Source organism: Thamnophis elegans, chromosome 5, assembly GCF_009769535.1.
Source record: "Thamnophis elegans isolate rThaEle1 chromosome 5, rThaEle1.pri, whole genome shotgun sequence".
NCBI lineage: Eukaryota > Metazoa > Chordata > Lepidosauria > Squamata > Colubridae > Thamnophis > Thamnophis elegans.
The window spans coordinates 72,552,964-72,564,071 of NC_045545.1; positions in this window are offsets into that span (position 1 = coordinate 72,552,964).

Below are 11,108 nucleotides of genomic sequence, written 5' to 3' on the forward strand. Positions count from 1 at the left end.
TTGCTTTTGGCTTTTTATCGTCTTTTATCTGCTTTCACTGTATCAATAGATAGCCTGCCATCTACTTTTAGCAATTCAGAATATCTTTCCTTCTTTGATGAATTTGAGCCTAGACTTCTTCAGGCATTCTGTTAAATATAGTTCATTACATCTTTTCTTTACCTCATCTTCATGGAATATTGCTGAGGCTGTATCTTTAAGGCTTAATGATTACTTCTTTGATTTAAAATGGAATTGCGCAGGAAGTTCATGATTTGAACTGGAGTCAGCACCAGATCTTGGTTGTGTTCACTTGGGTTATTTATCTTTTCTTGTGAAATTTTAGAGTCCGTTTTTCCCAGTGTTGTCTGTATAAGTGATATCCAAACTGTCTATGCATAGGCTGGGTTTTCTTGTTATTTCAGATGCTATTCCAACTTTAACATTTTAATCATGTATGATGAGTACATTTGGGCATGTGTGCAGTGTTGTATGGACTAGTTTTGCAAAGCAAGATGCAACTATTCAATATGAGCTTCCTCTGATTTGTGGTTAGACCATAAGAGTTGGATGACCCTAATACTCAAAGATTTGCCTTGGACTCAGATTAAAATCATTGTGTTACTTTTGGGGTTGCATCCAAGTACAAAGTTTAGAATTCTTCTGTTACTGATGCTAACTACTCTGTTCCTTCTAGGGTTTTTGGGGGGTGAGGGTGTATTTGTACACTGTAGGAGACCTGATGGCCATGTTATATAATTCTTCCATAACTCTTTTATGGTTGCCATTCTCCCAGTTATAGAGTTTTATATGGGAAATATAGCATTATATTGAAAAACAAAATGGAAATCAATAAAATAAATGTTATTGTTCAAGACAAAATAATGAGGTATTTACAAATTGTATGAAAAATTTAAAAAGTGTAGATGTTAATTGAAAAAATATTAACAAATATATGTGGTTTGTTTTTGGGGTGCCTTCATGGCTTGTTTATCTTAAGTCTTAATTTGTGCCTGAAAATTATGTCTGAGTATTAGAATAACGTCATTACTTTATTGCTATAAAACGCAAAACATTTGAAGAGTGAGTACAAAAGCTACAGGAGGCTTGCTTTATTTAGTATTCTTGGGAAAGTGTTTGGCAGAATTGTAATTGAAAGGGTAAAAGAGGTAAGAATGTGTAAAATTCATGAAGTACAATATAACTTTGAGCCAGGAATGGAGTGTGAAGAACAGATGTTTTTCTCTTCAGCAGGTCATGGAGAAATATACAAATGATACTATTTATCATTTGATAAATGAATAGGCTTGAATTATGCAATGTGTTGTGTGAATATGGAATTGAAAGTTGGTTGTTGAGTGTAATAAGAGTAGTCATAGCAATAATGGAAATAAAGCATCTGTGAGAATAAATAGAAAGCTTTGTAAAAACTCAACATTAAACACAGAGTAAGGCAGGAATGTGTAATGCCTTCTTGGTTGTTTAATATATGTATACCTAAATGTGTAAGGAATGCCAGTGTTGCTGTTAGATTGGGAACCTGAATGTACTTTGTACATAGAAAAATGCAAGGTTTTGGTAGAAAATATGAATGATTTGCAGTAAATATTAAAAAGCCAGTTCTCCCAGAGTTTCTTTACCAATATTTATTAAAAGGGGATAGGATGAAGTTACAACGGTATTAGCAACTTAATTCTCTTTATCTTTTAGAATTCATTAGAATGATTTCCCAGGTGCCTAAAGTGGAGATTTTTCTCAGTGTTATAACAATTAGCTCCTGCATTAACTCATGAGGAGGCTATTTTCATGAATAATGGAGGGATGTCCAGCTGATTAAAATGTAACTATTTCTCCTTTACCCAGGAACAAATGTTTTTTTAAAAGAAGCAAACTGCTATTTCTTTTTGTCAATTTTGTTATATGGATGTGAGGAATGTGTACTTGTTTGTTTGTTTGTTTGTCTTTTACTATTGCCACCTACTCACCCATGGCGACTCAAGGCAGCTTACAGAATATAAAACCCCATTTAAAACAATAAAACTAATAAAAAGAATTAAATAGATTAATATAGTATAATATAATAAAATCACCCCCACCCCAGTGAGAGCAGATCACAAGAGCCATTTAATGGACTCTATCCCACTCTGGGTTCCCCAGGCCTTCTGGTAGAACCAGGTCTTCAGCGCATTCCGGAAGAGTATTAAAGTAGGGGCCATTCTAATCTCTGGGAGAATGATGTTCCAGAGAGAGGGAGCCACCATGGAGAAGGCCATTCTTCTGGGTTCAACCAGGTGTATCTCCATCAGGGATGGGACCTGCAATATTCCCTGCCTCCCCACTCTGAGGGGTCAGGTAAATGTGACCAGCATGAGACAGTCCCTCAGGTAATCTGGTGTCAAGCCAGCCTCCCTCAGCAACCAAGAAAAAAACCACTCAATTCCATTTTGCAGAATCAAGAGTACTTTTACTGGTTATGAGTAGATAGCAGCTAAGCAAAGCAAGATCTGAGGCAAAAGCGTGCATAATCATAGATATCAATATGTGACCCAACTCCCTCCCCCTGGCAACCCCATCCCATAGTCCAATCCGCACAACCCTCAGATGTAATGTGGATACCCCCTTCAAAAAGCATCATCAGGTTGGTATGCCAGACAGTTGGCCTTGGCGGGCAAATCCACTATCTGCAGCATGAGCAGTAGATGATGAGAACAAACTCCCTTTTACACAATCATTCCTGTGCTTAAAACTTCCCCTCCCAAACACCATGCCTCCCCCCTCCCCATTTCAATGACAGCCGAAAGCAAGTAGCGAAGCAGAGGCTGACACCTGGTCCCAAGCCATGAGAGACTTTAAAGGTGACAAACAGCACCTTGAATTGCATCCGGAAGCACATTGGCAGCCAATGCAGGAGAGGTGATACAAGTGCATATCTGGGTCTTCACAAAACCATGCAGGCTGCTGCATTTTGCACAACTGGAGCTTCCGGATGTTCTTCAAGGGCAGCCCCATGTAGAGAAATAGTCAAGATGGGAAGTGACTAGGGCATGAGTGACTGTGAGTTGGGATTGTTGGTCCAGGAAAGGGCATAACTGGCGCACAACCACAGTTGTGCAAAGTCCCTTCTGGCCATGACTGCCATCTGCTCTTTGAGTCTAGGAGAGTCCAGGAGAACCCCCAGATTATGCACTAAGACCAAAGGTGGCAATTCTCCATGAGCCAACAATCCCCAAACCCAGAGCCACTTGGTCTTGCCAGATTTAGTTTCAACCCGTTGTTCCCCATCCAGTCCCTAACAGCCTCCAGGCACTGCAAGAGGGAGGACGCAGTATGACTTAACTCACCATGGGCTGAGACATACAGTTGAGTATCATCAGCACATTGGTGATACAGCATATGGTGCAGATGATCTCACCCAACAGCTTCATATAAATGTTGAACAGGAGCGGAGAGAGTATCAAGTCCTACAAAACCCCGCAAAGCAGTGGGCGAGGGCTGGATCCCTCCCCCCCTATCAACACTGACTGAGAGCAGCCACAAAGGAAAGAAGTGAACCTGGATAGTATATTAGGGAAGATGTAAAAAAATGCTTCAGTAGAAATGTGGTGCTTAGAAAGAGTGAGAAATCTATGATTGGATGGCATTGATGAGGTCCTAAAAAGAGATCAGTGAGAAGTTTAAAGGACAAAAGGCAACATATAAAACATTGGCTGGGTATAGCAGCAGCAAGAACAGCCCAATATTTTAAAGTCGGGGATAGGGCTTGCATATATTGCTTTAGTTTTGCTTGTTTATATTAGCATATGCTATTTCAGTTTTATTTATGTCAGATTTGAGATTAGATAGCTCCACACATTCTTTCACAAAGAAAATGGACATCTTCTTCATAATTTCAGCTACTATAGAGAGCATTTTTTTGAATAAATGAGAAGAAATTACAAAGTATTATAGTGAACATATTAAAACAGATTGCAAGAAGGTGGTGTTTCCATCTGAGATGTTGGAGTTGCAGATCCAGCTGTGATGCTGACGTTTAGCCAGGAATGCTTTTTCTACCCTCGTCTGCTACTTTACAGGATTCTTCTTCAAAACAAAAGTCAGATTACCTTGGTTCATTTTGCGCAGCCCTTCAACTGTCATATGAGAAGTGGAGTATTCTACCTGTACTTTGAGTTATATGGGCATTTAGAATCTGCAACTGGAGTAAAATGAAGTTTGAGAACTAATTCATGTGTTTACCAAAGTTATAAGATTATTCTTTCCATGGTTGGCCCACTATGTAGTAAGGAATTCATCATATTCTCACTTGGAAGAAGCATTGTATTTATTTTATATGTTAGGGTGGAAGGTGGGAGGGAGGGAGGTGAGGTGAGTATTTATACCAAGAGCTCATCATTGCTTCAGTTAAGTGATAAATTGGACCATGGATTGTCTCCGGCATGTTTTCTGAAACGCTTACCAGTCATTGATCTATCTGGAAATAATACACTGAAGTTTTGTTTTGCTTGGCTAAAGGGCAAACTAATGTACATATAAATATTATTCACATTTATTAATTGAATGGCAACCAACAACTACCTAGGCACATTAATGCTAGAGGATTACATGGGAAGTGGAGGATGAAATAATTTTACTAAAAGGCAAACAACTGAAAGTATTGAACATTCCTGTAGGGCTTCCTTCATTTTTCATATATTTCTCCGGCTGGGTGAATTATTGTATACCACTTCTATAACCTTTGATATTCATTTCTATTGACTGTGAAAAAAGTGGTCAAATAAGGAATACAGTTTTTTAAAGGGAAAGTTGGGCTTGGAGGAGGGAATGTAATTTATGATGGTCCAATTCTTAAAGGCAGTTTGGGATTGCAGTAAAAAAATTCTCAGATAGCTGCTAATTGCTATCTTTGCAATCTGGAATCTTTAACTGTCACAGGAGCCTATATTGCTCTCTTGAGGTGGGGGGAGACAGACTCAGCTGTCTTATTCTTTAGGGGAGGCTCCTGGGGTCAAGCATTCACAACCATAATGGCTCTACTCTCCCTGGACAGAGTAGAGCAAGTAAAGTTTGTAGTCAACCTTTCAGTGCCATAAAAGTTCCTGAATAGATTCTTTCACCCAATAAAATGGAGTCATCTCTCTCTTCCTCCTATGCTTAAGAAATTTTTTTCCAATGAAATGGTTCAGAAAAGTGCATGATAAAATTAGGTCAGACAGATGTTTGTTGCTGTTGAAGGTTTTTTTTAATTTTAAAAAATGAAATAATATAGCATGATTGCATGTGGAAATTCTGGACAAATAAAAGCTCCCTAACATTGGAAAGGGGACCACTATTATTATTAGTAAAGGTGTTATCTTTCTGTTTTATTTATTTGTTTGTTTGTTTATTAAATTTCTCTGCCATCCATTTCATTGATTTCTTTTAAGCAAAACTTTTCATTTTCCATTTTCATAACATATAATCACATGTATACTCTTTTCATTTTCCATTTTCATAACATATAATCACATGTATACTATTACATAGCCAATATCATATTGTACTAATTATTAATTACATCAGTTCATCTTGCCTTCAACTCCCGGAAAAAAAAAAGAAATAAAAAAAATGAAAACCAATTATTGGCTCCTCTGCTCTCCATACTCCCTGTTTATGCCTTATCCATCCCTTTCTTCTGCCTGTCTCCTCCCCCTCCCTACTTCCTTTCTTCCTTCCATCATCCTTTTCTTCTCTACTTCCCTTCCTTTCTCCTTCTCCTCTCTCCTCTTTCCACTCCTCCTTATTCTCCTCATCTTCCCCCCCTTTCCCTCTCTCCTATCCATCTCTTCCTATCTTTCTTCTCTCCTCTATTTCCCACTCTTCCTCTCATTCACTTGGTGTATTTCAGCTTCTGAGCAAACTCCATTCTGTATTGATGGTATTTATACTTCCATTTCAATATACATAACATATCTTAGTTTTAAAGAGAAAATAAGAGAAAACAGTATACGTGTACACCCCTCCTCAAGCCTAATATACTTTCCTCCCTCCCACCCTCACCCCCAGCCCCTCCCAACCTTCCCTCCCCTGACTTCCCAGAACCAATACACCATGTATAAATCTTTAACAAAAACAGTTTAAAATATATTTGAAAAAAAGAATAAGAAATTAATAATATCTTTAAATTGAACTTAGCTTCTCCTTGCTAGGCTAACACTAAACAATTTATATCCTTCCTAATCTTATCTTTAATTCCCTATCTGGAATTTCTTAGTCCCATATTTATTTTGAGTATAATCAATCCATTTTTTCCAGTCTCGTTTATATCTCTCGTTTGAGTAGTCCTTAAGATATGCAGATATTTTAGCCATCTCGGCTAAGTTTGTGACTTTCAATGCCCATTCTTGGATAGTAGGCAAACCTTCCTTCTTCCAGCATTGCGCCACCAACAATCTAGCTGCAGTTATCAAGTGCAAAATCAAGTTAATCTCTACAGTTGTACAGTCAGTAATTATACCTAACAAAAATAACTGAGGGGTAAACTTTATCCTTTTTTTAAGAACATTTTGCATAATCCACCATATTTTTATCCAGAATGCCTTAACCTTTTTGTAGGTCCACCATATAGGAAAATATGTAGCGTCCCTAGAGTCACATCTCCAACACCTAGGTTGTAAATTCGGATAAATAGAAGCCAACTTTTTAGGATCTAAATGCCATCTATAAAACATCTTGTAAAAGTTTTCTCTCAAGTTTTGGGCTTGTGTAAATTTTACGTTTCTTACCCAAATCCTTTCCCATGTATCCAGCATTATTGGTTCTTCAATATTTTCAGCCCACTTTGTCATACAGCCTTTAACTAATTCTGTTTCGGAGTCCATCTGTATTAATACATTATATAGTCTTTTTATATGCATTAAACTTTGATCTCTTATTTGTTTAGGTAAATTATCCTCGACTTGCATAAAACCAATTTTCTGTTTTCCACCTGGCCTGTAGTTGTCCATACTGGAACCATGTTTGGATTACCTTTTCCTCTTTTAATTCATCCAAGGATTTTAGTTGTAATACACCTCTTTCTAGGGTAAGAAGCTGTCTGTAAGTAATTATATCCTGATTTTGTACTATGTTCATATTTTCTATTGCATGCCTAGGAATTGCCCACATGGGTATCTTATCATTTAATTTGTAATGATATTTTTTCTAGACCCGCAGTCTGATTGTTGTTGCTAGTTGTAAAGTTGTGTCTGGCTCAGCATGACCCCATGGACAACATTCCTCCAGACCTTCCTGTCATCTACCATCCCCCGGAGTCCATTTAAGATCATGCCTACTGCTTCAGTGACTCTATCCAGCCACCTCATTCTCTGTCATCCCCTTCTTCTTTTGCTCTCAATCTTTCTCAGCACTCTTCTCTAGTGAGTCTTTCCTTCATAATGATTCATAATGAATCAAGCTCACCTGTAGCATAATCCACTGACAGGCTAGAATTCCACCTCTGGCAGAATCATGAAATTTCCTAGAGGTTGCAGAAAAGTGGATGCTACACCATTTAGCAACATTAGGTACCATGAGCTTGTCAAAATACATCTGGCGTGGCTTGCCCTAAAAATAATCCTCTGTGAGGCCATCATGCAAGTTCCATTAACCACATCAAAGAACTGTTTTAACAGAACATAGCAGCAGTGTGAAAACAGCTTGGCTAATGGGATGGTGAGCAAAGTATTTCAAGCTTCCATTCAGGCCCTAGTAATTGCTCACCAGACACTACAGGACAAGCTGCCTGATAAAATTCAGAGTCTGTAATGAGGCAGACAGGCATGATAACACAGCAATAAATCACAGCCTTTACTGTATATTCCCTGGACAGATGGCAAAGGGGTTTCAGTCAGAAGTCAAGATCAAACCTGTAAGTAAGCATCGTGTTACAATCTCATTCACATCTGAACCTTTGTCTTCTCTGTTTCTTGTCCTCTCTCCACTGAAGGAATATATTCCCTGCTCTTATAGATGCAATCTAAGGAGATCCAAATCAAATGAACAATGCCTTTTGAAATTGCTCTGTAATAATTATGTACAATATTTTTGTGCAAGGAATTTACCCTTATAATGGTTGATTCACTGAGTGTATGTGGATATCAACAGCTACAGTACTTGTTTGAAATCAGAGGTGGGGAACCAGCATCTTTCAGTTTGGGAGAAAATAAATCCGATGCTGATTTCTTCTTATATAAAATATTTACCTTTAAGCAGTTCCAGCTATCAGTTGCACAGAGAACAGGAGCAAATTGAGTCTGCTAGCTGCTACTATTTCCCCTCCACCCCTAGAATAGTTAATTTAAAAAAGGTAGGTGTGCTTAAATAATGTTTTATATGAGAAGACTATATTGAAAAGAGCAGATATTGGGGTAGTTGGATCAAATATTCTAATTTGCAGGTAATTTTGAAGAAGCATATGCCACAAGCGTATACCACAATTGTGATGATGATGATGATTTTGGCATTTTAATTGTCCTATGCTAGATTAGATTATACAACATATAATATTATATGGAATAGGAATAAAATGTGAGAAAAGTTTAAAATGGATTTGCACATTCTTGCTTCATCCAGTTTTTCTTTATGATTTTTCTATGTTTTCCTTCTTGCTTTCTTTTACCTTTGTTTACACAATGATCTATCACAGGGTGTCAAACTCAGGTTGTCACAGCAGTGTCACATCATGTAGCACAACATTTTTCCCCTTCCCTAAACCGGCCATGGGTGTGGCCAGAGTGTGACACATCTGGCCCGTGGGCCATGAGTTTCATAGCCCTGATCTATGCTATACAACTATTTTCATATGGTTTGTTAATTTCTTTCCACTGATAATATTGTTCAGCAATTTTAACATACTGTACATATACCATAAAATTTATTCTTCAATAAAGAATGGGATTAGTGGAAGCAAATCCTTTATAGTTTCCTCTATGTCATATCCCATATTAATTTTTGTGACTTATTAACCTTTTAATAAGTTACAATGAGAAGAAATTTGTTTGATTAGGGGGAATCTCAACAATGTTTACTCAACAAGCAGTGGGATTTGAAGAGTAGTTATTTTTTTAACCATCTCAGAATTATAACATGCAACTATTAGTATGAAGTCTGGCAGATTTTATCTTCAAAGAGAGAACAAGGACCTTCAAATGTTATCTAAATATATAAAGATTAAAAATGGTATATTTTAAAGAAAGAGCAAACATCAATGCATTGTGGACATTAAGAAAACCAAGCCCAAATCAATCAATTAAAAAACTTTAAACTTCTGTTATTCCTTTTATATTTAATTCATTTCTAGTATGTGAGTTATATCTTTGTGGAAGGCCAATGTTTCATGGTTCTCCCAAAGGCAACTGGACTTTCTGGTTTTTCTTTGAAGACGTTTCTCTTCTCATCCAAGAAGCATAAGAGCTGAAGAAGCTTCTTGAATGAGAAGCAAACCATCTTCTAAGAAAAAACAGAACGTCCAGTTGCCTCTTGAAAAAGCATCTTTGGGACAATGCCTTGAATGCTTTGAAGATTTTTGAAGTCTCAATTCAAAGAGGCAATCTGATGAAATATAATCACACAAGTTTTTGAAATTTGGTATAAGCCTAATATTCCCTGTACATTTTTTTACATGTTTAAAGATATATGTCACAATGAAGATTGTGTTGGATTGGATTGGATGTTTGTCTGTCTGTCTGTCTGTCTGTCTGTTTTTTGTTTGTTTGTTTGTTTGTTTATTCATTCAGTCATTCAGTCATCCTTTATATTTGTTTTGATTCCCAGCAAATGTCTGGAGTAGTCCCTACAGTTTTCTTGGCAAGAGTGATTTTTTTCCTTCATCTTAGAGCTGGCCTAAGTCACCCAGCTGCCTTCATACCTTAAGCAAAACTAGACGTCTCACAGTCTCACTTAGGTTCTAAGCTTTATGCCTTAACCTATACACCAAATTGGCTCTCTATGTATAAAATTACTATGGATAACTTCCAGTTTAATTTGCACATAAAAGCCCACTCAGTTCTTATAACCCAATCAAGACAGGCAATTCAGCTAGTAAAATATATATGCTTAAAACTCTTTATTAAACATCAACAACTATTTTTTGATGTGGCTTTTTTTGCCCCTGCCAGGGGCAAAGTCTTCTCTCTTTTAAGAAAGAGATATTAAAGCATAAAATTATAGATTCTAAACCATGTTTTTTTTTGTTTTGGAATTTATATTTTATTTCTTTGTACCTAGTCTCTTGAGTAAATTATTTTTTATTTCAGTTCCAAAATTTTCTCTTGGGTAAATTGCTGCCTTGAATCACTTGCTATAAAAATTGAATAAATAAGTAAATTGAGTAAACCAATTAGTCAATAAATAAATAATGCTGTGTGATCATTCAATAATCACAATTTCAAATGTTCTCACTGCCCCCCTACATTGAAAGACAGCCTGTTATAAAAGAGACTCATGATATCTTATATTCTTCTCAAAATAATTCATAAGATGGGACTGAGAAAAAGGTAAAAGGCAAATAGGATGGGAGGGAGTAAGAGCAAGATAATTTTTATTATTATTATTTAAGATGCTTAAATAAGCATTTTGAACTCAAATCATGAATCAAATAGCTTATGCTCTTTTTGTAGTATAATTCAATTATACTAAAACAATTATTTTTTTTTACATTCCCTTTATGCATTATGAAAGTTAATATTTTCCATTCCCAGGTTCAAAATGAAGTCTCCTAATTAAGACAATACTTATTGCTTTTGTCTATGCTTTTATTTTAAATTCTTTGTGCAGGGCACTCATTTTCTTATGTAATGCCCATTGTGTATGTATGATTTATCTGTCTCATCAAGTTAAAATCCATGACATAGATACATTTTATTTACTGATTTGATTAATATCCTGAGTTTTCTTCAGAAGCTCTGTCTCTTCAGCAGAGCTTCTGCTTTTCCAAAGTTATATGATGAAAAGCATGTGCATGTCTGATCCATGTAAATATATGCAACATGTTACTACGGGCTTTTTTGAAATGGATTTCAAAAAAAATCTGCCTAGGCAATTAATATGGAAGGGGACAGAACAGAGTTTTATAGCATCACTTTGCAATAATAGAAGGAAAAAAGTGCCCAGTC